The following is a 27,907-nucleotide window of genomic DNA, read 5'->3' on the forward strand; positions in this document are numbered from 1 at the left end:
CCCTTTGATGAAGGGATTATCTAAATGGAAGACAGCCTGTGAATTAGTGGTTTTCACACGCCCTTGTTAAATACACGACACCCACAAGGTGATCGCGCGAGAGTAGTAACCTCTGCATTCCATGCTTTTATCTTTCTCTAGTATATTTGGAAGATTTATATTAGAAAAGTGTAAAGAAGGACCCTTTTCACCGGCCGTCACAGATCGACCCAGAAAACATACTTATGCTTAGTAACCTAATATTTTCAAAATTTCTTGCAAGAAAAGAAAATAATTCACATAATGCAAGTAATACTATGCAGATTACGTCACTGTCTCTAGGATTGTGACGTCATCATGATGGCGGACTGAATTCCTTCAAGGTAATCACATTCCGCTCTGCTAAGAGTTAAGTTACAAAATAGTGACATCACAATGTTTAATGTAGAAAATGTCTTCCTTCCATTATAACTTTTACGAGTTGTTCGTTAATAAAGTAGGGGGAAAAAATCTTTAATCCCTCAATGTACGAATAAGGAACAAAAACAAATACATACATGCTCCCTGCTAATTACAGTGTGGGTAGTAAGAGCAGCTCAAAAGCCGTTCTAGCCCAACACCCAAAGTTTAACAACAAAAGAGCCATTACTGGGTTTGAAAACTTGTTTATCCTTGAAAATCAAGTTCAATTAACCTGTCCAAGTTGGACCAGCAAAAAACTATCCTATATAATATCTTCGATAGTTGAAAGGCAGCGAAAGCTATTAATAATAATCAGACAAAAGATACTTCACAAAATTGTAGAATAGTCATATATCCACGTAACGAATTCCCGAGGTGTTGACTCGATCAACGACAGAGAATTTCTGAAGAATATTGGGAATGGTTCTGATAACCTACGAGTGATGGCGCTCATGTATGACCACCTACTGTCATGGCGGCGATCGCCACGATTTTGAATTTTCCGTCGTGACGCGAGATTTAAGCTATATATATGTAACTACCAGGGAAATTACATATTTAAAAACCCCCTATTAAATAACGTGGTTTGTATTCCAGTTACGGAACAACTCACATTTGAAACTTCTTTTTTTATTCGCATTTAGGAAAGATGTCTATATTAAGAGCATCCAAAACAAATGCCATTTCAATTTTAGAGGAAACAAGAAAATTGTTATTGGTGTGCTTATAAGTATTTTGGACAGCTTTGATGATGTCAATTTTTGGAAATACGTATTTTTCAAGTTTTATGGTTGGGTTGAACCATCAAGATAAAATTTGATATGTGTTTTCTATATAAAGTTTTCCCCCATCCTAAATGTGGCCTATGAGTAAGGGTCCTCCAGACGTTGCGAATACACTCTCTCGCGATGGACCATTACCCTGTTTCAGCTCACCATACGGCCACCTTCATAGCCAAGATAAGGCAGTTAACTACAATGTGAACAGGTACTTCTCGGAGGGAGAGAGGGAGAGAGAGAGGGAGAGGGAGAGGGAGAGGGAGAGGGAGAGGGAGAGAGAGAGAGAGAGGGAGAGAGAGAGAGAGAGAGAGAGAGAGAGGGAGAGAGAGAGAGAGAGAGAGAGAGAGAGAGAGAGAGAGAGAGAGAGAGAGAGAGAGAGAGAGAGAGAGAGAGAGAGAGAATGATTTTCAGAAATACAGTACATCAATTTATATAGAAACAGAATGAGGGGTAGGGGGAAAGGGGGAGAGGTAGGAGAAAAAATTATAAAAATGTCTTGTCCCTGTTAGGTATTTTCTTTTAGACCCATTGAGGGTAATGAAACAAACGATAGAGTGTATGTAGTTGCTTGGGACAGGAGCAAACTTTCTTATTACTTGTCAAACCAACTTTCTTTATGGGGAAACTGTTGTTTATCTTCTGAAATATAATATTATGAAGATAATTTTACGTTTTACAAAATATGATTTAAAGTTACCTTGCCAGGTGTAAAGACAGTTGGGAAGCAAACACAAGGTTGAAACTTAAGTCTTAGGGTAAGCTAAGGATGCAGCAGTCTAAGGGGGGGGGGGGGGTCGTAGGCAGGTAAGTAGGTAAGGATACCAATGCTAGGTTAGGTGTTGTTCTTGTGTTTGTTTCACTTTTAAAATGCAGGGTTTCAGCCATAACTGTTGAAATTTTACACACAGTATGTCCCAACAAATTAAAAACGCTCCCAAAGTATTACTCCCGAAGTATCCCTGCCCCAGTACCTATAAATATACCAGGAACACTTCTTATCTTCTTCATCAGGAATATTGAACTATAGTAAATATTCACCAACACTTTAATTACTGACCTGATCCATCCTAACCAATTACAAAGGCTCCTGAACAGTAAAGGGTTACTATATGATAGGCCATATTCAGTCTAATCTACAGCTTTTTTTTTGACTAAGCCTAGGGTAATTTGCAGTGCAATTCCTTTCGCTAAGTATAGATGTCAGCCATTTCAAGATATTAAAACAAACAAAATTTAAATATCATCAAATTAACAAAAATTGATATTATTATAGAACACTGGAAAAGCTTTACTAATAAAAAAAAAATGGGGTTATATATAGAAAACTACCATTTTCTTAAAATATTACCTTTATTTCAATCACAATAAGGTACACCCTAATATATCCTACAGTAATGGGAGCAACCCAGTGGGAACTAGGAGTTCTGAGTGGGAAAAGTTTACTGGCGAATGGATAAATAATGGTAAACTAACCTTTTCTCCTCTATACATTATTCTCTGGGAAGCATAAAAAATGACACAAAATAAGGGATTCTCTTCCCCTGAAATGCTTATTTACTCTTTTGTTTACATTTTACAAGTCAGACGTACCTGCTCCAGTTCGTGCATTTATACATACTTTGTTGCACAATAAGAACTTCATACTTCCTGCGCAAAAGCCATCCTTCCACTTTCTTTCTACCAATGGAATTACTCCTGTTCGTTCATTTGTGAGTAGCTCCTCCTCGTTGCTTCCCCTACCATATGACGAAGTTTACCATATTTGGTTTTTTATGTATGCTTGAGTGTGACGTAGGCAGTTCTGTGACACACCTCGTTTTCTTAGGGCAACTCCTTAGTTCCTTTGTAGCCGTGTTACGTGTTGAATGCGTGTTATGGAGCCCGTATCAAAGTGTAATGGCTGTCATTATGACTATTTCAATGCTATAGCCAAGTTTCACGGTGAGTATCACGGTACTTCTGGTGTAGTGAATAATTTTCTAAATGCATATTGTGTCATCCCTCAATGGTTAAAGTGTCCTAATTGTAATTCTGATAAGGATTTATTTGTGATTTATTTTTAGTTTGTGACCTGGGAGGGTCTGAAAGACCCCGCCTAGTTCTGTAACCTGGGAGGGGGAGTCCGAGGGGATTGCTCAGTCGCTACTAGGTTAAGTTGGGAAAGTTGGAGCCTTTTTATATCAGCGGCCAGTTCCTCGAGTGTGGATTAAAAATGGACATTAGGTAACTTAAACTTTCCCCCCTAACCTACGAGCCATGTCCTTACCTACTTAGCTAACGGGGAGCTAACGTCTCACTGCGACCCCCCTTACACTGCCGTATTCCAAGTAAACCATAATCATACATACAAGTGGCCGCTATCCTACATACACCCCGGAAGGTTTGTTAGGTTCTGTGGCCTTACACATATCTCGGTGCCTTTGTATATCAGCGGCCAGTTCCTAATGCGTTAATTTTGACTTTAACTAACCTAAACTTTACCCCTTAACCTAACCTAGAAGCTGTATCCTTACCTACATACCTAACGTGGGGCGTTAGCCCTTACACTGCCGTATTCTAAGTTAGCCATAATAATATATACAGGTGGCTGCTATCATACATACAACCCCATATCTCAAAATTGTTAAATAATCACGTTTTGACACGTTTTTTCCCGTTTCCACACACCCAAAGTCCCAGGTTACCAGCAGTGTTTGTCTGGTTGGGGGGGGGGGGTCAAAATGGCTGAATGGCTTATTCTGAGGAAATAAAGGTCAAATTAGTTGAAAGCACCCTATTAGGTGTAGTTAAAGCTGTTTTTCCTACTGGAAATGTTGTCCCGTGTTGTTCTATAGTTTTACCAAAAAATTTACCTTATGCAGTCAATGTTGGGTATTGTTCACTTAGTCTGCTGCCTCACGCCAGATCACCGGAGAATGATGACCCACTACAAGTCACCACTTGCGGTAGTATACGCTTTGTTTTTACCCTTTTATAACACAGATATGACAATTCTTCCATCTTTCCGAGTTACATTCAATACCTCTATATAATAAAAAAAAAAACATATGAATTCAACATAACGCAGTGGGAACTTTTTACTCACCTAACGTTGTTTACAATACCGGCAACTCCCACCTGTCGCTGTCGTACGACTGTCGGATTGGCTGTCATAGTAATAGACTCATTACCCTTTTTCAAATTTCTTTCCTATTTTCTTATTCTTTTATGAAATGCTTTTTGCTACTAGTGAAATTCAACGTCCACCATTCTAATGAACTCTATTTACTCTAATAATGATTATTTATTAAAAAGATTTGTTTATTATGTTAAGATTGTCCATTCCTAACTTCACTAATACAAACTACAATAACTCTTTTACAGACTTCAAAAATGTCCTGATCCATTCCGCAAGGATAATTGCAATTGCTAAATAAAGTTGTTTCATATAATAAAAAGTAAATTCCCTTGCCCTAGAAAGATATATCATGATTCCTCTCCCCGTTTTTACGTCAGGTAATATCAGTAGCTTTTACCGTACCTGTATATGACCCTAGAAATATGAAAATGGGATATAAAAGTAGGAAAATGCCATTGGAAGTGAGCAAGAAAACGAAACACATGAAACCATAGTAGTACCAAAATATGGGCTAATGTGGAGATCTGGAGTGAAATAATAGATAAAGATATGAAAGATATGAAAAACCTTCAACATAGTATAATAAGAAATATGTATAAACAACCTACAAGTACTCCACATTGAAGCATCCTCGCAGAAATAGGAATATGGCCTGTGTCTTGCAGAATAGAATGTAGAAAATTAATGCTCTTCCATAATATAAAAAATTCAGATGAAAAGAGACTAGTAAGAGAGATAGATCAGGATTATTTGAAGAACCCTTATGGAAAGTACTGGAGTAACAGCATAGAAGAAATATGTTATAAATATGAGATGGAAGTTGAAGAAATAAGAAGTTGGGGTAAAATGATCCTGAAAAAAAAAATCAAGAAAAGAATTAAGGAAAAGTAAAATGAACTATTGAAGAAAAGAAGAAAGTGATGAAAAAAAAAAAGACGTGTAGAAAGAAATGACCCACAGCCTTTTATATCAGAGCAATGGCTCCGGATAAGGCAACACGTGTAATGAAGGCACGATTAAGTATGCTCAATCTAAAAGCAAATTTCAGGGGAAATACGCAGATCATTTGTGTGACCTTTGCAAAGATGAAGAAGATACTACAGAACATTTACTTTCACACCCAAAATTAGGACTGTTATTGAAACTAGACATAAGTAGGCTATAGGTATGTTGTAAAATCCAAGCAGGGATATGGTTGCATTTATAAGTAGGGCAATACGTATTCAGAAGAATGTAAAAAGTCTAGACTGACCACAACAGGGTGCCAAAACTGATTATAGCAAGGTCTTATCAAAGCTGATTTCAAGGTAGAATGGGATGAAAGTAGGCCTAAATATGGATAATTTCATTAATAAATTATTTACGGTAGAGGTAAAATACGCTTAATTACGCTATAGAATGCCCGCAAACTTATTTTGCGGAGTGAGCAATTAGGAACAAGTACCCATTGTCTCATTTATACTCATGTAATGCATCCCTGTGAATGAAATGTCACTCGGAATGTAACATTATAGGCATTACTGTTATTTAGAATAATACACTGGATAGTTAACCCGCCTCTAAACCTAGAGAAAAATAATCTGCAGCCAATACTATATTTTTATTTCAAATGTTCTACCTCGAGGTGATTTTAACAGCTTATATATAAAGTGGCTTTACAATTCTTCTTCGCTCAATAGGTTAACTACTGCACTGTAATTGTTCAGTGGTCACTTTCCATTTGGTAAGGGTAGAAGATACTCTTTGGCTATGGTAAGCAGCTCTTCTAGGAGAAGGGCACCCCAAAATCAAACCGTTTTACTCTAGTCTTGGGTGGTGCCATAACCTCTGTACCATGATCTTCCACTATATTGGGGTAGAGTTCTCTTGCTTGAGGGTACATTCGGTCATGTAACTATTATATCTTATTTCAATTCCTTTTGTTTTTCTTTTTTTATAGTTTACATATGAAAGACGTAGCCCTATTTTGATAGTGTTGACCAAGTTCATAAAAGTGTTCTGCGAGTTGATCTGAAAATGGCATAGGCTATAAGTCAAATTTGCTAAATGCAAATGCACTTCATTATAAAAAGAGAAAATACCAACTCGCTGGTCTTCTATGATTAGTTAGAAGGATATTAACACCACTGTACAATGAAATTTAGCATTATCAAAACTGAAATGATAAAACATAATTAACATTTCACCTTTTTTGGAACCTAGTGACATACCGTGACAAGTGAAACATTTTAGTTGTGTTCAGCTTAGTTCCGAAGCACTAATATTTTGTACTCCTTAAAGTAGGTTACACATATACCACCTCTGCCACTGGTGCAATCCTTTTCAACCGGCTGCTCACTCCTTTATCCTTTAGTATCACCCATTCCCCACTCCAGTTTCTCAATGTGCTCCTCTTCTTTAACTTTTCCTCCAAGTTTACTACTCATGTGGAAAATATTTTTTAATTAAGTGTTTTGAGTGCGAAGTTAGTTAGTCCAGGAAAGTCTCCCTACGTCAGTTACTCAAAGATCAACAGGGGAGGATAAGGAGCACTTACACTCGGGGCACAAACACCCTGCTAATAACTTTACTGTCGTAGTTTACTAACCCTCACTCTTAAATGCAAAAGAGGTTACTCTGTCCAGAGGCTGGGAAACTCCACACGTGAAATAAAGTAATTTAATGGCCTACTCTAATTTTGTCAGGTCTATAGTCATCTACACTCTCAGGCTCTGTTTCGACTCCGTCCCAGGGACCCCAGTGAGATGCTGGACAGGAATATTACATTAAGTAATTATTGAGACAAACCAAAAAATGGGAGCAGTGATGTAAAGTAAAATGTAAAGTTTAAAGATATGGATCTTTACCTTCGAAGCAGATAGATTAATACAAAGTTCCTCGCTAAATCACCCTTTTTGGTTACTTACTCCTTTCATATATCGGGTATATTGTCTCGAGATTAAATAATAATAATAGACAATCAAATAAATGTGGGAGTAGAAATACGACAAGGTTTAATTAACCTAATCTTGATTTATTTTACAAATTTACATTAAAAGAAACGGACATCTTAACAACACAAAAAATATATAAAAATAAAATGTGATGCAATAAAAATCAATTCAAAATAATAAAGAATGGTTGGTTAGACACGTGGTCGGCAATAATTAATAGTTGAAATTGGGTCAGACACGTGACCTGTGACCCCGAGACTGCTAGTCTCAAAAGCAAGAATGAAATGCAAAAAGGTATACATAATCCCACCGTACACAACCCGAAATATGTAATAACCAGTTAACCTAATCAAGTTAAAAGTTAATCTAAACTAAAAAATGGGGGAAAACTAAGTGGCCACGTAATGGTACCTGCACTCCTTGGAATACCGTCTTCGTCTTCAAATGGCTGTTGACCAGATCGTTGCACTGTTTGCACTTTGCACTCTTGACTGGCTCACTGCAAGAATCCTCACTTTGGCAGATATGGTTTACCAAGCTCTTGTTCTTAATTCTATCCAGCTGGTAGGACTCCTGTGTGAGACGAGTTTTGGGAAGGGGGGGGGGGGGGAGGTGAGCCAGAGGTGCACAGATCCACTGACAGCCAGGTCAGTCGATCACTACGGCTTCCAAACGAATGGGGGTGTGGAAATTCTTTCCACGCTTTATTTTAGTCACCCCCGTTATTCCATTTTTTATTTGTTTGTTTGTTATTTTCTGGGTTTTACGCATCTCTTTTTTCTTTTGTTTCCTTTGTAACCTTCATTATTATACCCTTAAATATTCATTGCTGCTAACATGTACATCATTCCCCTGTAATGCTTTACCTTTCATCACCTCATTCCTCTGTAGATGATTTTCTCTCATTTCATGAGCTCACAGTACATTGCTCTGACGATGCAACCGACCGTCGACAATTTTCAAAGACAGCGCTTGGTTGCGTTCTGTTCCAAATGCTCTTGAAGCTTTGAATGTTTAACCACAATTGGTTTGTATTTAAGTAACTCTTTAATTTACGTAACTCATTGATCTTAGCTTATTGCTATTTACATCTCAATACCTATTTATAAGTCTGTTTAGCTAGGTTTATTTTCTGTGTTATTGAACATCACTAAACGCCACTTAATTTCTTTGTATGTATATTAATTTTTATAAGCCAGACAGTAGGATTTCTTTATAATTACTTTCCCCTGGAGTTTCAAGAATGATCCTTGCATTTATAAAAAGCACCCTTCAGCAAACCACGTACTCATGGAAAACTGAAGAAGAAGCACCCATCAGCAAACCACGTACTCATGGAAATTTGAAGAAGAAGATTTGACCGGTTTGAATCAGCGCAGCGGCGGGAGGTAGAAGCGTGCGAGCGGGCCACTTAAAAACCAGGAAGGGTGGAAGGCGGACGTAGGCATAGCCTCTTCATCTGAGACGTCGTTGTAACTTAGGCGTCGGTTCAACTACCTGTTGGTCAACCAGTTACTGACCAACAGTATGCCTTACTTTGAGTCGTTATTTAGAAGATAGGCATACGAAGATAAAACACGACTGCGCAGAACTGAAGATGCACCGTGTTCTTAACAGTTCACAAGATGCTTCCACTAGTCTACAATCAACCCTCAAGAGCGTGAGTACTAATTAACAGTGCTCAACCTTGGCCAAGGAACTGTCCCCCCTCTTTTTCTAGCCTTTATTTGACGATGTGCACATTTAGCTAGGAAGTCATGTTCAAACTGTCTGGTTTAATCATTCGTGGCGTGTCCATTACTATAAGTTGTGTTCCCGTTCCCCTCTATCAAGTTTGAAATTTTTGCCCGAGAGGAATGTGTTCAAAGTAGTGAGTAGAACTTTTGGTATTATTTCAGTCACCATTTTTACTTTCATTGGTTGATTAGTCATTTGATTATTGATTTACAATTTAATTGATTTGACCATTTTCTTGGCATTTTTAATTTTTCATATACCATGCAGTCTTTATTCAAATTTCAATTAGGTAGTTTTGCTGTTTTTTCCTGTGTCAGTTAGGTAAAAATTCCTGTTGTACTTTATGGAAATAAACACCATTTTTAGGTTAAAATTATTAACTGTTTTTAACTTGACCTTTACATTTTGAAATGACTAAATGAGTTATCACATGAGGTGAGATATGACTTAAGGGTAAGTTTATATTTACGTCAATCTAAAGCTATCGGTGTCAATCCTTTATTGTAATGTCCTACGGTATTACCTCCCGGTGGTCCTTAGGACGTTTTGACTTTTACAGTACTGCTCCCCCTAACTCTTTGTGAAACTGTCGTTAATGTAACTGATTCAGTCCAACCACACTTGATTGGGATTTACTATTCTGCACCCTGGAGTAGCGTCTGAACATCAAGGTGATATCGGTGTGGACAGTCCCGGTATAGAATAATCTTTGGACTTAAACGTGTGTAGGGAAAGCAAACCGTCTTCATTGCGGTTCTCTAGTTTGTCAAGTGTGAGAGTGTTGGCGCTCTATCCTTCAGGCTCAGGTCCGGAAATCAGAAACGGGGAGGCCTTTCCCGGAATTATTTCCCACACTTAAATAAATAACAGGGGGACAAAAAGGTTGAGAGGGCTCGCCTGGCTTCACCTTTCCAAAACAGGTGACGGACGTTGAGCGCATGGAACCCAGTGGAGGTGCCATATCGGGACTTTAGGACAGGGCAATATATTGTTGTAAGGAGTGCATAGGAGGCAGGATTTTGCATACAATACTTTAGAGAAATCTTGCTGCTTTAAGGGAGTATACATACAATAATCCTGCCTATTCTGGCTTGCTAAAAATTAATAGTTTAATGATCAATTAGTAATGGGCTGGTGCGATGGGCATACATCTTAAAATGAACAAACCTTAATTGGTATTGAGAAATAAAAGCTGCTTTCAAGTCAACAGTATCAAAAAATGATATTTAAATCCAGTCTGATATTTTATCTCGACCCAAGCAGTTTAAGAAAAGAACCAACATACGCCGGGGTAAGGCCCTTACTGCGCATATCTACGCTGTGACGTCACGAACATGGCATACGCTACTGTCAACAAGTTCAGTTGATTTAAAATAGTTTTCCCGATGTTTCGGTAAAGAAAACCTAATGTAGGAGAGAACGTTTAAGGGGTAGCTACAGTATTATTAGAAGAAAGCCTAAATACAAAAGGAAGAAGAGTGAAGAAAAATTCTTCACAACTCATACACTTCTCACTGTATCTGTCGGGAATTTCAAACTGATCATTCGAAATCCCCGCCATTTAACTTCACAAACGTTGCGTTAAATTGGGGCAAGGCTGGAAGATCTCGTGGGCGTTTCTATGAATGAGCGCTGTCCAATACGTGACAGTATTGAGGCATAAATTTCTACCACCTGGCGGGGAAGGAGCGGGTGTCACAGAAACAAAGTCTTTGTTATTTACAATTTATAAAAATGATATTGTATTCATTCATGCAGGCAAAATTATTGATGTATATGTTTAGAGCCAAGGACTCGCTAGTTTGTTAGATTCTGGCAAATTACGGCCTTCAGCCGAAGTATTGAGTTTATCCTTTGATCTAACGTAAGACTTTAACTGTTTTTCTATCTTGTATTCTATAAAGAAACTCAATTAAACCCCTTGTTGATTAAATAAAGTGAGAGTTCCCGTGCATTTTACAAGGACCCTTTAATTAGTGCGGGAGACAGTAGTTTTCCTTTGAGCTATGCTAAGCAAGGCCCGGCATTCCTGCCTAAGCCCCGAACAGCGTAAGTACCGTCTATGAAGTTGTAGTGTGTCTCTCTGCCTCTGGCTCCTATCTACCGCCATGCCAGGTCGGTTCCTTTGTCAGTGTGAGTTATCTACATTTTTTATCTGTCTGTAAATTTGTCATCCCTGGGATTAGGGATTTGATTTATGCCTCAGATGATGGCTGCAGGCACCGGTATGTCATTTACCATAGAGTCATTACAGTAATGTTGTAATTTCGCCATGTTTAGTTCAGCCATGGACTTAGAGTTTTCCGAGCACATGTTGCAAATATCCTAAGGGTTACCGTGTTCTAAGGCCATGAGAGCCTGTATTTGATTAAGTCAATTTCTTGTCAATGTCGAGTAACTGCGTGTGCAGTAAGGTTGAAGACCTAACTTTCATTTTGCGTGATGTTTCTAAGTACACATTGGCCTAACCGCCCGTGATGTCCTTCAGATTGTATTAGCGTGATTTGTTATTGTATTTTTAAATGATGATTTTTGTAATAAACCAACTTTTGTAACCATATTTTATTGAAACCCTCCTGAATTGTTTTAGAAAGCGAACCTCTTCAAGGTCTTATCATCGGCCCACTCCATCGGGACTAGAATCATTACAGTTTTAAATAAGTCGGAGAAAAATTCCCGACATTTAGTCTTTCGAACCGGATGATAAGTGCTTTCTAGAGCTTGCAAGGAAATTCAGTAAGATATGACCTTTAGGGTAGCCCTAGTAGGACACAGTCAGCTCCCCCCGAATCTGCCATAATGTTCTGATAACGAGATAGAGATTTAACGAAGGCCAGGAGGTCTGGTCAGTCAGTTTCTAGACGATAATTTGCAATATTGGCAGAGGAGGTATGCGCTGATCGTGTTGTACCTGGGTGGAAACAACCTGGCAACCGATCACCCCAAAACCGTTTGGGATAATTTAAGGATCCTGATTGAACGCTTGAGGAAAATTTCCGATATTATCGCCATCTGTGATGCCGAAGTTAGGGAGTATCTACCCGACAATAGATTTGCCATTAATCCAGTTGAATATATTAGCAAAGTCAAAAATTTCAATGTGAGAATCTCTAAGTATTGTTCGAAGAGACATCGGTACGGAGTGAGACACCTGCCGATGAACTCAAGAGCCTACTGTGAAGGCAAGTTAAGAGATGGAGTCCATTTTAATTAAGTCATTCGTAAGACATTCCTCAATCGTTTAATGAGGCTTATCAGGGGAGAGAGGGAGAGACAAAACAACTAAAGCCCTCAGTGTCCCGATGTGCGACTGACCACGCGCGCCTTTAGTTCTTGTGCCCCCTATCTTCATAACGTAAAGAAAATTCTATTATTTCCTAGTTTGCCTACCCCCCAGAAGTCGAGTTAAGAGTCAGTCAAAATGGCGGTGGCTATGGTTGTACACATCGAGGCATCGATGGGCCTCGTAGCGCACTTACTAGTCGAAACGCAGCATACGTTAGTTGAAACCTACTCGGAATCCATGTACCAGAATCTGGTCACGCACTTGCGAGAGGAAGAAAGACAGCTAAGAGAGCTGTATAAGAGAAAATCAGTCAAACTAGAACCTGGTTTAGATGCCCGAATCAGGCACGTGTTTTAAGAGAAGATATGCGAGCTTCTACGCTTCTGTATAACCGAATTGATAAAGTGAAAGTCTTTCAGACAGGGAATGTTTCCCTCCCCAAATTGAAACCACTGCCTCTCCCCACGTTTGAAGGGGAAGTGCAAGAATATGCTTCGTATTGAGAGCTCTTCACGATCCACATGGATCGAAGAGCAGATTTGGATGACGTATCCAAATTTATGTATCTATTTGGGACTTTAGGCAGGGATCTGCTTAGGATCGTAAAATCCCTAAGTGTAACCGCCGCGAACTATAAGATAGCGTTGGATCTCTTAGACAAACAATATGGTAATGTCCATCAAACGCTCGTAATTCTACATAGAAAGTTAGCTAATATCTTTGTACCCTCGTTAAATCCTGTAGAGCTGAAAAGGTTTCGTTTTGAATTAACGATCATAATCGAGTAGATCAAGAGGCTGAGTAGTAATGATATAGGCCATGGCATGGTTATGAGCCTCATTAATCAAAAATTGTCAGAAGGGAAGCTCTACAGGAAAGTAGTTGAACATCTGAGAAAGTGTGATTATACACTAGACGAATTCTTCGACGCGATCGATTTCATTATTCGAATGCTCGAGGACGATGCCTGGCAACGAGGAGATAAATTTGAACCTGATATGAGAGTAGACGTCAGTGTAAGAGCGAAGTCGAACCAGTTCAGAATAACTCTTGTCCCTTTTGTAACGAACGGCACCCGCCTCACGGATGCCGCCGAGTAACTGACGTGGCTGCCAGACGTTGCATTTTGCTAAGAAAGGGCCTATGTTTTAATTGCATTAATTCTGGTCACCGAAGTGATAAGTGTTCTGTCCCTAACTCTTGTAAGAATTGTAGTGGTAACCACAACACAGCCATTTGTGATGATTATAATCCGAGAAAACAATTGCAATCAGTTCCCTCCACTCCAGCCCCAAGTAATAGTAGTAGTAATTATAGCACTAGTCAGTCTACAACGTCCCGCCCCGTAGTAAATGCGACGCCTCGACAGCACAAAACAGCCCCTCGTCCATCTAAAGATAAAGTAGAACCTAAGCAGTGCAAAAGTGCAAAGGTTACACAGATGTCCAGCGTGGACCTCCCATGTACAATCTTGCCTACGGCTATGGCCGAAATCAATCACAAGCAAGGGAGTAAGCGAGTCCGCTTATTTCTTGATATGGGAAGCCAAAGAGGCTTCATCTCTGCGAAAATTGCGAGGCAAGTAGGCCTACCGGTGGTAGGGAAGGTAGCATTGAACATAGCTCCGTTTGGCTCCGCAGAAATAAGCGGACAATATGACGTCGTAAACTGTAGGGTGGAGATAGGAAGAAGAGTAGTATGAATGAAGCAAGTAGCACACAAGAACGTTGACGTCCCAATACATAACGCCAGTTATGTACGAGTTAGACAGCATCTGTTAAGTAAGGGAGTCACGTTGGCCGATTCAGAGAATAAGTCCGATAAGTTGAAAAATGTGCACATTTTAGTAGGGGCCGATTATTTTAACTACTTCATCATAGGCATCGAGAAAGTTGATGGGATAAGTCTTTTTCTGACCCATAATGGCATGACGCCATATGGGAAAGTGCCGCAGTGGTTGATAGAAGGCCAAAAGATCGAACATGTGAAAATGCTCAGAGTCTGTAGAATTGCCATTGAACCAAACCAGTTTGACGTAGATGAGTGGTGTCATTTGGACCGCGTTGGCATCGCCCCATCAGAGCAATATACTGGCCGCGAAGCGGAAGCCATGCGAAAGGTATCGCAAAGTGTTGTAAAGAAGCCTGAGGGATATCAGGTTAGCCTACCATTCGAGTCGGATGCTGGGCCAGATACGAATTATCGAAACGCTGTGGTGCAGTTAGAATCGTTGCAAACTAAATTTAGGAAGGACGGGGAATATTTTGATCAGTATCAGGGAGTGATAAATAAATATCTAGAAGCAGGTTTTATATCAGAAGTAAAGGAACCCAAGATTGAAGGGTATTATATACCACATTTCGGCATTAAGAAAGATAGCCGCACGACCCCCCTCAGAATCGTGTTTAATGCCTCAGCAAAATCAAAAGGTCATATATCTTTGAATGAGTGCCTCTTACCAGGCCCCAATCTAGTAGAAGTAGCATATCATTTGCTTATAAAATTCAGTTTGAACGAATATGCCATGCTAGCTGACATCAACAAGGCCTTCCACTGTGTATTGTTAGATCCCCGTGATGCCAAACACACACGATTTCTGTGGCGAGAGGTAGCAGGTCGACCGCTCACCTTCGCCTTTAGAGTCGTGGTGTTCGGCATCACGGCGAGTCTGTTTTTTTTTTTGCAACAAGTTCTAAATTGTCATTTTGAAAAGGAAGGTAGGCCAGATTTGGCAAAGTCATTTTACGTAGATAATTATCTCAGTACTTTCAAGAATGTAGAGAGCATGAGGCAGGAGCATGAATCTGTCAACAAGATCTTAGAAAGGGCTGGTATGCCTTTAGAAGGGTGGGCGTCCAAGAACTTAGCCTTTGATAGCGAGAAGCAGTGGAGTGAGCCAGTGAATGTGAACGTACTTGGGCTGCGATGGGCCCGAGACGTCGATCGATTGTGCGTGAAAGAGAGTAAGAGAATCAGTGAACTGGGGGAGGGATGGGTACCTACGAAGCGTAGGGTACTTTCCCTGTTAGTCTCCATTTATGATCCTCTAGGCTTGATAAGCCCATTGTTTGTTCGAGGAAAGCTTTTCCTCCAGCAACTATGGGAGGATAACGTAGGCTGGGATGACGTGTTAAGGAGAGAGAAAGCTAAAGAAGTGGGTGAGTTGAGGTGTGAATTGAAAGCGGTAAGTAACATCACATTTCCAAGAGTGGTAGGCAAGAAAAATTTTGAGCTCCATGTATTCACCGATGCCAGTAGCAAGGCATACGGTGCAGTAGCATATATTAGGGACAATTGCAATCAAGTAAGACTACTCACTAGTAAGATGAGAATTACTCCCAAGGGGATGAACAAGTTGACAATCCCCAAGCTAGAACTATTAGCATTATTGTTAGGCTGCAGATTAGCTAAGACACTTAAAGGGCTGATAGAACCACGAGAGATAGTCATGTGGACCGACAGTAAGGTCACGATGACATGGGTAGCATCTCCCGATCCCAAAGACAATAAGAATATATTTATATCTAACAGAGTGGCGAAGAGTATTTTTCTTCGTCAGGTTTGCGATTTCAGTATCAGCTATGTCCCGAGTAAACAAAATCCTGCCGATGTCCTGTCCAGAGGAGCAACAACTCAACAACTGCTACAGAACCCTCTTTGGTAGTTCCTGAGTAGTACGGGAGAGCCTGTTCCCTACAAAGAGGATGATCCAACCAGTGTGAGAACCGTAGTAGCGGCGGTGCAAGAATTAAGGGAAGAAATAAGGCCTATTCCCCCAGGAGAGATATGGGAACTTCTACAGAGGGGAGTAGAGTTCCAATTCTTATTGAGAGTTACTAGGCTAATAGTGAGATTTGCCAAATTAAAACGGGACCCGTTTAGAATTGTTGCCCAATTAGAGCAAAAATATTATTTGCCTACAGCATATGCTTACTTGGAGACTGAGGTCAGACGCCTTCGTGAAGTCATTAATTTTGTCAGACAATTAAATTTAGTACTAGATAATAAGTTGATTTGCACTAGGGGACGTGTGTCCCAAGTAGAGAAAATGAAACATTTGATTCTTTTGCCAGCTAAGGGACGCTTAGTTAGGGCTTATCTAAGATATTTGCATTGTTTGCATTTACATTGTAGTGTGAACACTCTAATGGGTATCTTCCGACAGAAATGCTGGTCGCTGGGCCTACGTTCCATTGCAAGGCAAATTGTACGGCAGTGTCCAGAATGCGTGCTAGCATTCCAGCCCATGTTGAGACAGCCACTACCACCCCCCCCTACCGAAGGAAAGGATCAGCTTGACGAAGCCATTTACCGCAGTTGGAGTGGACCACACAGCGGCCATACAGACCGAAACGCGGCCAGGCTACATACTGATCGTAACATACATGGCCAGCAGGGCCGTGTACCTCGATTTCTGCCCCTCCCTGGAAGCGGAGGAATTTGTTTTGGCCTTGCGTCGTTTTTGTGCTACCCACGGCGCCCTGTCTTTCATCACATCCGATAATCATCAAACGTTTAAGACTGCCAGTAACCTCCTTCAGGGACTTTATGAAGAGGATGAAGTTCAGCAGTTCCTGGGGAGGACTGGAATCGAATGGCGTTTTCAGACGCCCCGTGTGCCTTGGAAAGGTGGTTTTTTCGAGTGCCTAATCAGAGTGACGAAACGTACCCTCCAGATAGCCCTCGGGAAGAAGTACCTGCCGGAGGCCCATGTCCTAACGTTAGTGAAAGAGGCGGAGGCAGTAGTTAATAACAGGCCTCTAATGTATAGCGGCGACAAGTGCGAGGATGAGGTCCTCACACCCTCCCATTTAATGCGAGGACACATTGTAAACCTAATGGCACCGATCTTGCCAGACGACGACCTCAATGCGACCTTCACCTCCTGGAGGCTCTGTGATCGTTATTTGAAGTTGACAGACACTCTGAAAGGCGAAAGCCTTCCGGGAGAAGTGGAGGAAAGAGTATTTAAGTGCCCTGAGGGCCAGACATGACTGTCGATCTGGGGAACCTTCCAAGCTGCACCCCGGAGACATCGTGCTGGTCAAGCAAAACAATCAAAAAAGGGCTACGTGGCCCCTTGGACGTGTCGTGGAGACATATCCTGACGACGACGGAGTTGTGCGTTCAGCCAAGGTGTTGTTCGAGGATGTCAAGTCCCTGCGAGCTGTCAGCCACCTGGTTCCCCTGGAGATTGCCCCCTCTGATGACGATGATGGTGTTGGAGAAGAGACGGCGGTGATGGTACGAGAAGACGATGGCGACGGAGACGTCGAAGACGAGGGTGCGTACAGTTTGCCAGCAGGACTACCAGGGAACGTTGCGACGTCTGGGGACAACCAGGAGATAGTTCAGGCTACGACATCTCGACAACAAGCCACAGAGGTCTTAGGTAGTAACGAAGATAGTAGAGGTAATGATGGTAACGAAAGTAGCGATACCAATACGGTAAGTGAGAGTAGTGAAAGGTGTAACCCTGAAATGTTGAGTGCTACTGCCTTAGAATCAGAGATGTCAGGGGGACAAGGACATTCCGCACGCCCATTGAGAAAGGCTGCTGCGAAGCAGCGAGAGCTAATGAAACGATTAGTTGAGAATGAAGATATATAAGTCATAGCTGCAAACAGTGAAAGAAAACAGGAGTATCCCTCATTCTGGTAGGTAGGGAGGGTGGACAGAAGTAAGTGTAGGCGAGTTTGAATCCATAGAGGTTGGAAGTGCGTCGGGTATAGAGTACGGGAATGGGAGGGCCTCTCTCGTATATACAAGTCTAGCGTTGTACAGAACCAGGCCCCCTCCCCCTAGAGTAATTGCCGAGGTGTGTGGCTGTTTGAGAGTGGTAATTCCATTGATTGATTGAGTAAGGGCAGATTGCCTTATGATTGTATATATATATGCTTATTTGATTCATGATTGTGCATGTATACATTGTTTATTGCTTATTGAGATATTATTGCAGGCCTATTGCCTATTGCCTTTCTATTGATTGATTCATGTATGCCATATGTGTCTGGGTACATTTATATATATTATTGCCATTATGTGTATATGCCTGTAAGAATTGACTGCCCCGGGGTAATATTATTTCTCTTGATGTATATTGTGTGTGTACTCCGTTAGAGTCGTTGTGGAGCGCTACGCAACAAGCCTAACCGAGTCTTGAAGGAGTGGTTACTCACCACCCACCCCCCTGAGTTCAGTCTTGCCTAATTGTCCGACGTTTCAACGCCCCTTTATTTTGGGTGTGGAGTATGTCGGGAATTTCGAACTGATCATTCGAAATCCCCGCCATTTAACTTCACAAACGTTGCGTTAAATTGGGGCAAGGCTGGAAGATCTCGCGGGCGTTTCTATGAATGAGCGCTGTCCAATACGTGACAGTATTGAGGCGTAAATTTCTACCACCTGGCGGGGAAGGAGCGGGTGTCACAGAAACAAAGTCTTTGTTATTTACAATTTACGAAAATGATATTGTATTCATTCATGCAGGCAAAATTATTGATGTATATGTTTAGAGCCAAGGACTCACTAGTTTGTTAGATTCTGGCAAATTACGGCCTTCAGCCGAAGTATTGAGTTTATCCTTTGATCTAACATAAGACTTTGAGTGTTTTTCTATCTTATATTCTATAAAGAAACTCAATTAAACACCTTGTTGATTAAATAAAGTGAGAGTTCCCGTGCATTTTACAAGGACCTTTTAATTAGCGCGGGAGACAGTAGTTTTCCTTTGAGCTATGCTAAGCAAGGCCCGGCATTCCTGCCTAAGCCCCGAACAGCGTAAGTACCGTCTATGAAGTTGTAGTGTGTCTCTCTGCCTCTGGCTCCTATCTACCGCCATGCCAGGACGGTTCCTTTGTCAGTGTGAGTTATCTACATTTTTTATCTGTCTGTAAATTTGTCATCCCTGGGATTAGGGATTTGATTTATGCCTCAGATGATGGCTGCAGGCACCAGTATGTCATTTACCATAGAGCCATCACAGTAATGTTGTAATTTCGCCTTGTTTAGTTCAGCCGTGGACTTAGAGTTTTCCGAGCACATGTTGCAAATATCCTAAGGGTTACCGTGTTCTAAGGCCATGAGAGCCTGTATTTGATTACGTCAATTTCTTGTCAATGTCGAGTAACTGAGTGTGCAGTAAGGTTGAAGACCTAACTTTCATTTTGCGTGATGTTTCTAAGTACACATTGGCTTACCCGTCTGTGATGTCCTTCAGATTGTATTAGCGTGATTTATTATTGTATTTTTAAATGATTATTTTTGTAATAAACCAGCTTTTGCGACCATATTTTATTGAAACCCTCCTGAATTGTTTTAGAAAGTGAACCTCTTCAAGGTCTTATCATCGGCCCACTCCATCGGGCCTAGAATCATTACAGTTTTAAATAAGTCGGAGAAAAATTCCCGATAGCATCACTGTAATTTTCTAATTTTCTTTTCTCCGCTCACATGTACTTTTTCCTCTCCCAATTCTTTCGCCATACTGACCTCTCCTCTTGTCTCTGTGCAGGCACTGCAGGCACAATGGTTCCTTTCTCCATTAACTGTCCCCAACCTAACGCAATTTATTAGTTCACAACCATACTCCCCCATGATGGTACTCAATCACTTTCTTCACACTCATCACCACCACACAAACACCGTCTACATACTTGTGTACGTGCCGCAACACCCACAGACCTTTGGGAGCCATCTTCATGCTGATCATTTTCCAATACCTGTTTCACTTCATTCACTACTGTTCCATCAACTTCGTTTTGTATTGTCAGTTGGGGTGGATCCACAAATCAATCCCAATCATCATCTTCCTGGTCATTATTCTCGCGAGGGACTACATCTACATGCCATGGTATTCCATCCACTTTTACTACATGAGGTGACACAATACCTGTGACTCTCCCTCTTCCAGACTGCGTGTCACAGCGTTCACTTGATGGTTTTACCAACACGGCATCACCAACTTTATATGCACCTTTGGCAACCTGTTGCTCTCGTACTATCTCACCTACTCCACGCAGCCTCACAACATATCCATACAGCACATATGCAGAAGTAGTCTCTTCCTCACAGTCGTCTCGTGGTGTGGGATTATAAAGATACACAGCCTCTCCTATTGAACACTGTTTCCTTATAGCTATCCCTTTCACTGTCCTGTGACATATCTCTCCCCATCACTTTCACTGCCCTGTGACATATCTCTCCACTATACCATAACCTAACACTACATAAGCACACCTGAACCTCACCTTTATGTCCCACTTATCAGCAACCTCTGCAAACTTAGTGCTTTTAAAGGCTGTGTCATCATCCGTCAAAATCTCTTCTGAGGCTCCATGCTCAAAGAAAATATTTTCTAGCTACTCCATTATACATTCGCTACCTTGCATACCCAACCGGCACCATATAGCAAATCACGATGGACCACACTCTATGACTGTCAGGTAATGCTACCTGCAATAGTATATTATATCCATCCCTAACTGCTGCCATACTTGATGTACACTCAAGCTTCCCTTACTCCACTTCACCGGTACAGGGTCAATGAACTTACATACTTCGCAACCTTTTATTACATCTTGAACTTGTTGACGGCTAACTGTAGCATCTTGTCTCCATGCAAAATACAGAGTTCACCGCACCCCTGGGTGTCCCATCTCATAGGGCAACCGTCTTACAAAATTGTATACTGTATCCTCTACGCATGGCCTCGCATCTGGCTTTCTAAACCATCTCTCTGGCACGCGAGTCAATGTGTCTGCCTTGTTCTCGTGAGAAGGGATCAGTGATATGGATACTCGTAACTTGCACTCCTCCACGAAAGCTGTCACTATTGCAACCCATCGCCAAATTAACATTTTAATAGCTGCCTTTGTTTTTAATCGGTTCTTTGCCGTTAATCCGTCTGATATCCACTGATGTACAGTTGCAGAGTCTGTCTTTATTTCTACTTCCTTCACTTCCCATGCTAGCACAGGGTTCATTCCTTATATTAACGTATCCAACTCTGCCATGTTAATATGCCCAGCTTAATCCTTTCTCAGCCAACATGCATCCTCTACCACATATTCACTGATGTCTACCACAGCACCCAAGGCCAAAGAACTCGCATCAACCCACAGTGTTGCTGACCCTTTACCGACATTCCATCTACCTCTTGCAGGATCACTTGTCTTCATAGCCGTTATTGTTACTTGTTTCCCATCTGCTTTGTAGCATTCCTCTTGGGGCACTCCGTTGCCACATGTCCCACTTCTTCACATCTGAAGCACTTGATTTCTCGTTTCTCTCTTTTAGTGACTAGACAGTGCCTGGTAAGGTGGTTTGGCCCTCTACATGCGTAACAACCTTGTTGATTGCCGCTCTGTCCAATCTTAGTGCGAGTCGTTAGCGAAACTGCACCTGCACCTACCTCTGCTCGCATTGGTGATCCACTCTCACACTTGCAGGTCTCACCAATTGTTGCCATACTACACGCCATGCCAGTACCGCGCTCTCCTTAGTATACTCTCAAGCTTCAAGTCTTCAAAGTTGGCTCATGCACGTAGCATTTGCCTTGCGCTGTCAGGTAACCCCTTCTATGGAAACTGGCCTAAAGGATATTCAGGGAGAGAGAGAGAGAGAGAGAGAGAGAGAGAGAGAGAGAGAGAGAGAGAGAGAGAGACTGCCAGTACCTGGCTCTCTTTAGTATACTCTCAAGCTTCAAGTCTTCAAAGTTGGCTCTTGCACGTAGCATTTACCTTGCGCTGTCAGTTAACCCCGTCTATGGAAACTGGCTTAAAAGATATTCAGAGAGAGAGAGAGAGAGAGAGAGAGAGAGAGAGAGAGAGAGAGAGAGAGAGAGAGAGATCAAATTGTCTGCGCTTACTCTAGTTAATGAAGTGATCTACCACCACATAAACTCCTTTATTGACATTTATATATATATATATATATATATATATATATATATATATATATATATATATATATATATATATATATATATATATATATATATCAAAATTTTGTTTAGCCCTATTATGCAATGTTTCCAATAAAAATTATTACCTTATCACTCTAAAAGCTCATTGTTAAAAGTTTTTTTTCAGTTTTTAGATATTCACTGAATTTCGTAATACGCAAGGATAGTTTACGGTAAAATATTTCCCAAGTTATTCAGATTCAAGGGGATCCTCCATATTAGTCTTTAGACCCTAAGCCACTTGCCCTTTATTCATCATTTCATTTACATTCCCTTTTCGTTGAGCTTTGTCGTCTCACCGTCCGTGATTGTGGCCAAGAAGGGTTAGCATTGACATTTGAACTATAATCGGATAGGTATCGTTATTCCACCTACTTGCATAGGTATCGATGGGTCGACATCGACCCCTCCAACAAAAAAATCTTAAAAATTTAATTTTTGAGCCAATTCACAACATTTTAATCTAAGAAAATTCAAAGAATATTCTAATCTTCTGAAAAAGTAAATAAAAGCCAAGTTTAAAACAAATATTTATTACAAATAAAAAAAAATAAGTATACAAAATAAATCACTTTACAAAAATATTCACCAAAAATTAAAGTATGAAAATAGACTAGGACTATTCTAACCACTTATTCTAGGATACATGAGCACTATTTGCTGAGATCAAGAAGTGTGGGGGGGGGGGGGGGTGGAGGAAGAACAATGGAACGTTGCCTGAAATGAGAAACAAAAGTATGTTTTTTTTTTTGGCAAAAAAATCTATACTGTTTTCAAAAAAAATTTTGGGTATGTAAATGACATAGTTAGTGGCTGAATTTTTTTTTACGGAATATTGTATTATTATCGTCCAACGGAAATGTGTAAAAAAATATCCACTTGGATATTATTTAGTATCATAAAGGTGCAATATTTTTTTTTTTTTTTTTTGATAGCTGAGTTCTATCACAAAAATTTCCAAGAAAAATTCTTGCATCCATTGCTAAGGATAGTATCTATGCATGAAAATATCAGAAATTTTATAAGAAAGAGGAATACATACAGCTATGCCAGCTTACCTGTCTGATATGCTCACAAAATGACCGCAAACCACACCACCTAGTATGGCCAAATCTGCTACCTGAAATGGAGAAAAATATGTCAATATCAGCAAGCTATTTACTTATATAATTGTTCGAGGATTTGCATAGAAAAATTATAGTAACTAGAATGAAGTTTGTAAATTATTTTGCAATTAAAAAAATAAAATAATGATTATAATCATATAATTTATCATAAAAGGTAAAAACTTACAAAAACAGGAAAATTATAAACTATTTTATGGAAACAATGGATAATATACAATTTTATGAATTATAAAATGGTAAAAAATACAAATATTTATTTTAGTTACTTACCTAGAACAATTATCAAGCACACTCTGGGCACAACACTGTTTGGTGCTACAGACACACAGGTTTCAGACACCTCAAACAGGCTATGTTTGTCTTCTGATCGTTCTTGGATGGGCAGCTTTGGCATCAAACTCTTTTCAGCAGTTTGACGTGGCCACAGGATTGGTACGTCCAGGGTCAAGTTGCTGAAGCTTGAAAGTGTCAAGCATTAGTTGATGGAGCAACTTGGAAAACTTGCCCACAGACATGTCGCAGCGATGTTTCACTTGGGGAGCACACAAATTAAAGGCGATGTCCTTGAGGAAAGTTGGCCTAAGCATCGACTTGGAGAAGGGCATGGACGTGTACAGAATATAGGAATTTACCTTTACTATATTCAGTGTCACATAAATGAGACACAGTGGCCAGCGTCGTATCTTTCTAATACAGTTGGATGTAGCCCACATCTGATCAAATATGTCTACAACCCCCTTCGTCGAGTTATATAACATCAGAATATCAGTTTTCCTCTTCTCGGTCTCAGACAGATCGTGATGAAGGGAACTCAACAACTTGACCTTCTTTGCTCTATTAACTTGCTGACATTGGAGGGTCAAATAGTGTTTGTAATTGAACACGGCCACTGAGTCCTTGATTGGAAGCACCTTTTCAGAAATCTGCTTAGAAATATAAGGTTTCTGTCGAATGGTGCCACACAAGTACATGCCTTCACTCACGAGTGCCAAGGCGAGTGGAAGACTCGTGAAGAAATCATCAATGGTCACAGTGCGGCCCCTTTAATGAAAAGGGGCCACAAGGTTCACCATGAAAACTTCCCCAAGTGTCAATCCTCTGGGCACCTTGTCTGTGTCCTTCCCAAGATAAGGGATGGCATTACACATGTAGTGCATGTCTGCAACAAATGCCAATACCAGCTTTATGCCATACCTAGAGAAAGAGAAACTAGAATTAGTAACCATATATATATATATATATATATATATATATATATATATATATATATATATATATATATATGTATATGTACATATATATTCTTATGAAGCTGGTCTGTTGTAGAGTAAATATCGTAGATTATTGATAATGTTATTTATATTTCTCTATATTGCTTTCATTTGTGCATTAAAGAGATGATACCCTGCCCATAAAATGAGCCCCTCTCATGCAGATATAAGTATTTTATGTAAATAAGTACGACTTTCGTCGTGAATTTCATTATGTTCTTTATTCAAGTTAAAATATGTAATTTACATATTATTTTTAAAGAATTAACTTTTTATTTCACGTATGTTTGGTAAGAAGTCTTACGAAGTCTATTTGAAAGTTTTGTAGGATTCATGTGAGATAGAAACAAGGGCTTAGTTGATGTTCTTTTATGTTTTATGATGTATTGCGTCATGTTAGAGAGAGAATTTCAGAACATGTGCTTTGGAATATTCTTTACCACATTTTTTCAAATTTTCGAGAATCCCTGCGAGAGGATGCTATCTTTTTTTTTTTATTTCGGGGACAATGGGTGGACGGAACTAGCTGACTGGGATAGCTGTCTGGCGTAGCAAACATACAGCGAGTGGGAGAGTAATATTTGGCAAGTTTGAAGCTTCTGGAATTTGCAAAATTTGTTATATAAGGACCCAAGGTTGGGTCAGAGTCAGAGAGACAGATAGAGATCTAGTTAGAACTGCAGCCAGAAGATAGCCTCTTTCCCTTCTCCCTCTCTCATTCCCGCCCGTAATCCAGTCTATTATCGCATGTGTTCAGTGCGTTCTAGTGTGTCCTCTCCTAAGTGACTCTGTGTACCAAAGAAAATTGTGTGTCACGTAAGACTAAAGGGTAATTATTGTATTCATTGTATTAGGGTGAGTGTTAATATTGTATAACGTTTTTTGTAAACGGCCCTGTAAGCAGAATAGTTTTGAAAAGTGATCTGGTTAGCTATTATTCATTAAGAGTCAAACTTAAACATAGTATTATCTCAAATTTATTTCAAGCATTTGTATTATGTTCATTGCATAATTTATTTTCTTGGGTTAAGGTTTATTCAGATATAATAGTCAAGTTATATAATTTCAGATCGTAACATTTTTTTCTTATTTTAAGTATTGTTCAGAATTGATATTTTTTTCTGGTGACTAATTTTATGTAAATTCTTTTCAAAGTGTTGTAATTTATATAGAATATATTAGTTTTTGTAACGAGTGTATCATTCCAATCATCACTATTTAGGACCAGATTCTGCTCGTATTCCTCTTAAGTACCACAGTGAGAGTTAAATAAGTGAAAAAGATAGAAGTTGTACTGGCCAAATTTTCATTTTGAGACATGTTGCACAGCAATGCGTGGTATATAGAAATCCACTTTTGATGGCATTTTTGGACTATGAAAAAGCCTTTTATAGTGCACCACCTAATTCTATGGAGAGTCCTGCATTGTTATGGAATTCTTCTTAAATATGTGAATTTGATTAAGTCTGTTCATGACCATAGCAAGAGCAAAGTTAATGCTAATGGAGTCTTATCAAATGAATTCCCAGTGAAAAGCGAAGTACTCCAAGGGAATGTGTTGTCACCTATGTTGTTTATCCTCCTCATGGATTTTGTAATGCGTAGGACAGAGAGATGGTGGAGAAGGATTGGACTGGATTGGTGATAGGAATTTAGTAGACCTAGAGTATTCTGATGATGCTGTCCTTTTTAGCTGAACACCACAGGATTTGCAATGCTTGCTTACCAGAATGCATGAAATATCACACGAGGTTGGGTAGTCTTTTTTTGTTTACATTTCCCTTTATACCATTTTGGAGATGACATAACTTATTTATATCTGTTGCTGCTTTGCGGATCTTTCTCTTATAGTATTCACTTTTTTCTTTCTTATTAGGTAGTTGTATTGACACAACAATTTTGTATTCTACCCATATACTTTCAGTTTTTAACCAATTCCACTTTCTTTATTTACGTCTTTTTTGTCCTGTTTTCACTAAAGTCTCTCCATCAAACCAAGGAGATTGGACTCCATCAAACCAAGGAGATTGGTCTTTAACCGTTATGGTCTTTTCCATCAGTGGGCACATGGTATCATATTCACTTTTACTCACTTTATTACAAGTGGTCGTAAGACAGTTAACACACATAGCTCCCAACCAACGTTGGTTATCGCGATCACAGGGAATGTTGATTGCATCATTTATTCTCTTTGTAACTCTTTCAATAAATACGGTAGGAGAAAAATTTGATTTATGACTAAAGTATATTTTCTTTACTACTACATGTTTCTGTAGAGGAAGACTAAACATAATTAGTTTTTGCACTGGGGAGATAGTACATTTTTCTTCAACATTTATATCAGATACAATGTTATTCATTCCATCACTCAAAACTATGACCAACGTATGCCCAGTTAAAGTAGTTGTACGGTCGACATTATTTACTAATTGCTATGATTCTAGTAACTCACTAAATGCCAAAGCGTCAGGATTTGATGCGTCATCCATCCAAAAATTGAAGTCTCCACCAATAACTAATTAATTTTTGTCCATGATAATCATCTCAATGAATGCACTGAATTCCTCAAAGAAGATACTAATATTTCTTCTTGGAGGTTTGTAGACTGTAACAAAGGATATTTTTCTGTTTTTTTTTTTATTTGCGTAAAGTTTATTTCTATACATTCAAAGCTTGTTACACTAGTTCTTTTTAACATTTTGAGATTTGAGTAACCCCCACCAGACCTACCCTCTCTCGGTATGTGTAAGAGGGTGTGTGTGGGGGGTATCATTTCAGTGATCTTTGCCTTGTCCAAGTTATTTAACCATATTTCAGATAATGCTAGTATGTCCAAATATTTCCCGTTTATCAATTCTCGAATTTGAATTTCATTACCCACAGATTGTATATTTACACAAACACGGTTTATAACGTCCTTGGTATCCATGATCAGTATTTTCTGCTAGTCTTTTCAATTCCAAATCATAAGCTTTGCAATCTCTATAATCTACTATGTGGTCATTTGGTTAGTTTAACTTTGTGCAGTTAATACACTTTGACACTTGCGAATTACACTCCTTGATGGAATGCTTTCCTAAACATTTCCTGCAGACTTTATCATCATTCTTAGACTTACAATCTTTTTCAAGATGCCCATACCTCTGCCAGTGATAGTAGGTGTTCACGTGGTACTTATCACGTATGTTACAAGTACCCCATCGTAACAAAACTCTGTCCCCATTAATATGAATAGCCCTCCGAACTTCAGG

General features: G+C 39.8%; 1 protein-coding gene across 4 annotated transcripts in view; it reads right to left on the reverse strand.

Moving 5' to 3' along the window:
• LOC137626954 (alpha-N-acetylgalactosaminidase-like) overlaps positions 1-4,399 on the reverse strand; it is a 219,820-nt gene extending 215,421 nt beyond the window's left edge. For 2 of the 4 annotated variants that reach the window (XM_068357955.1, XM_068357941.1), the window contains exon 1: positions 4,306-4,399. The gene's annotated coding sequence lies outside the window, so the exon portion shown is untranslated. Of the gene's footprint in view, positions 1-4,072; positions 4,168-4,305 lie in introns of those variants that run through there. The other 2 variants (XM_068357972.1, XM_068357948.1) reach the window with 2 other exon arrangements.
• Between the last annotated feature and the right edge of the window lie 23,508 nt (positions 4,400-27,907).

The sequence above is a fragment of the Palaemon carinicauda genome, chromosome 2, assembly GCF_036898095.1.
Source record: "Palaemon carinicauda isolate YSFRI2023 chromosome 2, ASM3689809v2, whole genome shotgun sequence".
NCBI lineage: Eukaryota > Metazoa > Arthropoda > Malacostraca > Decapoda > Palaemonidae > Palaemon > Palaemon carinicauda.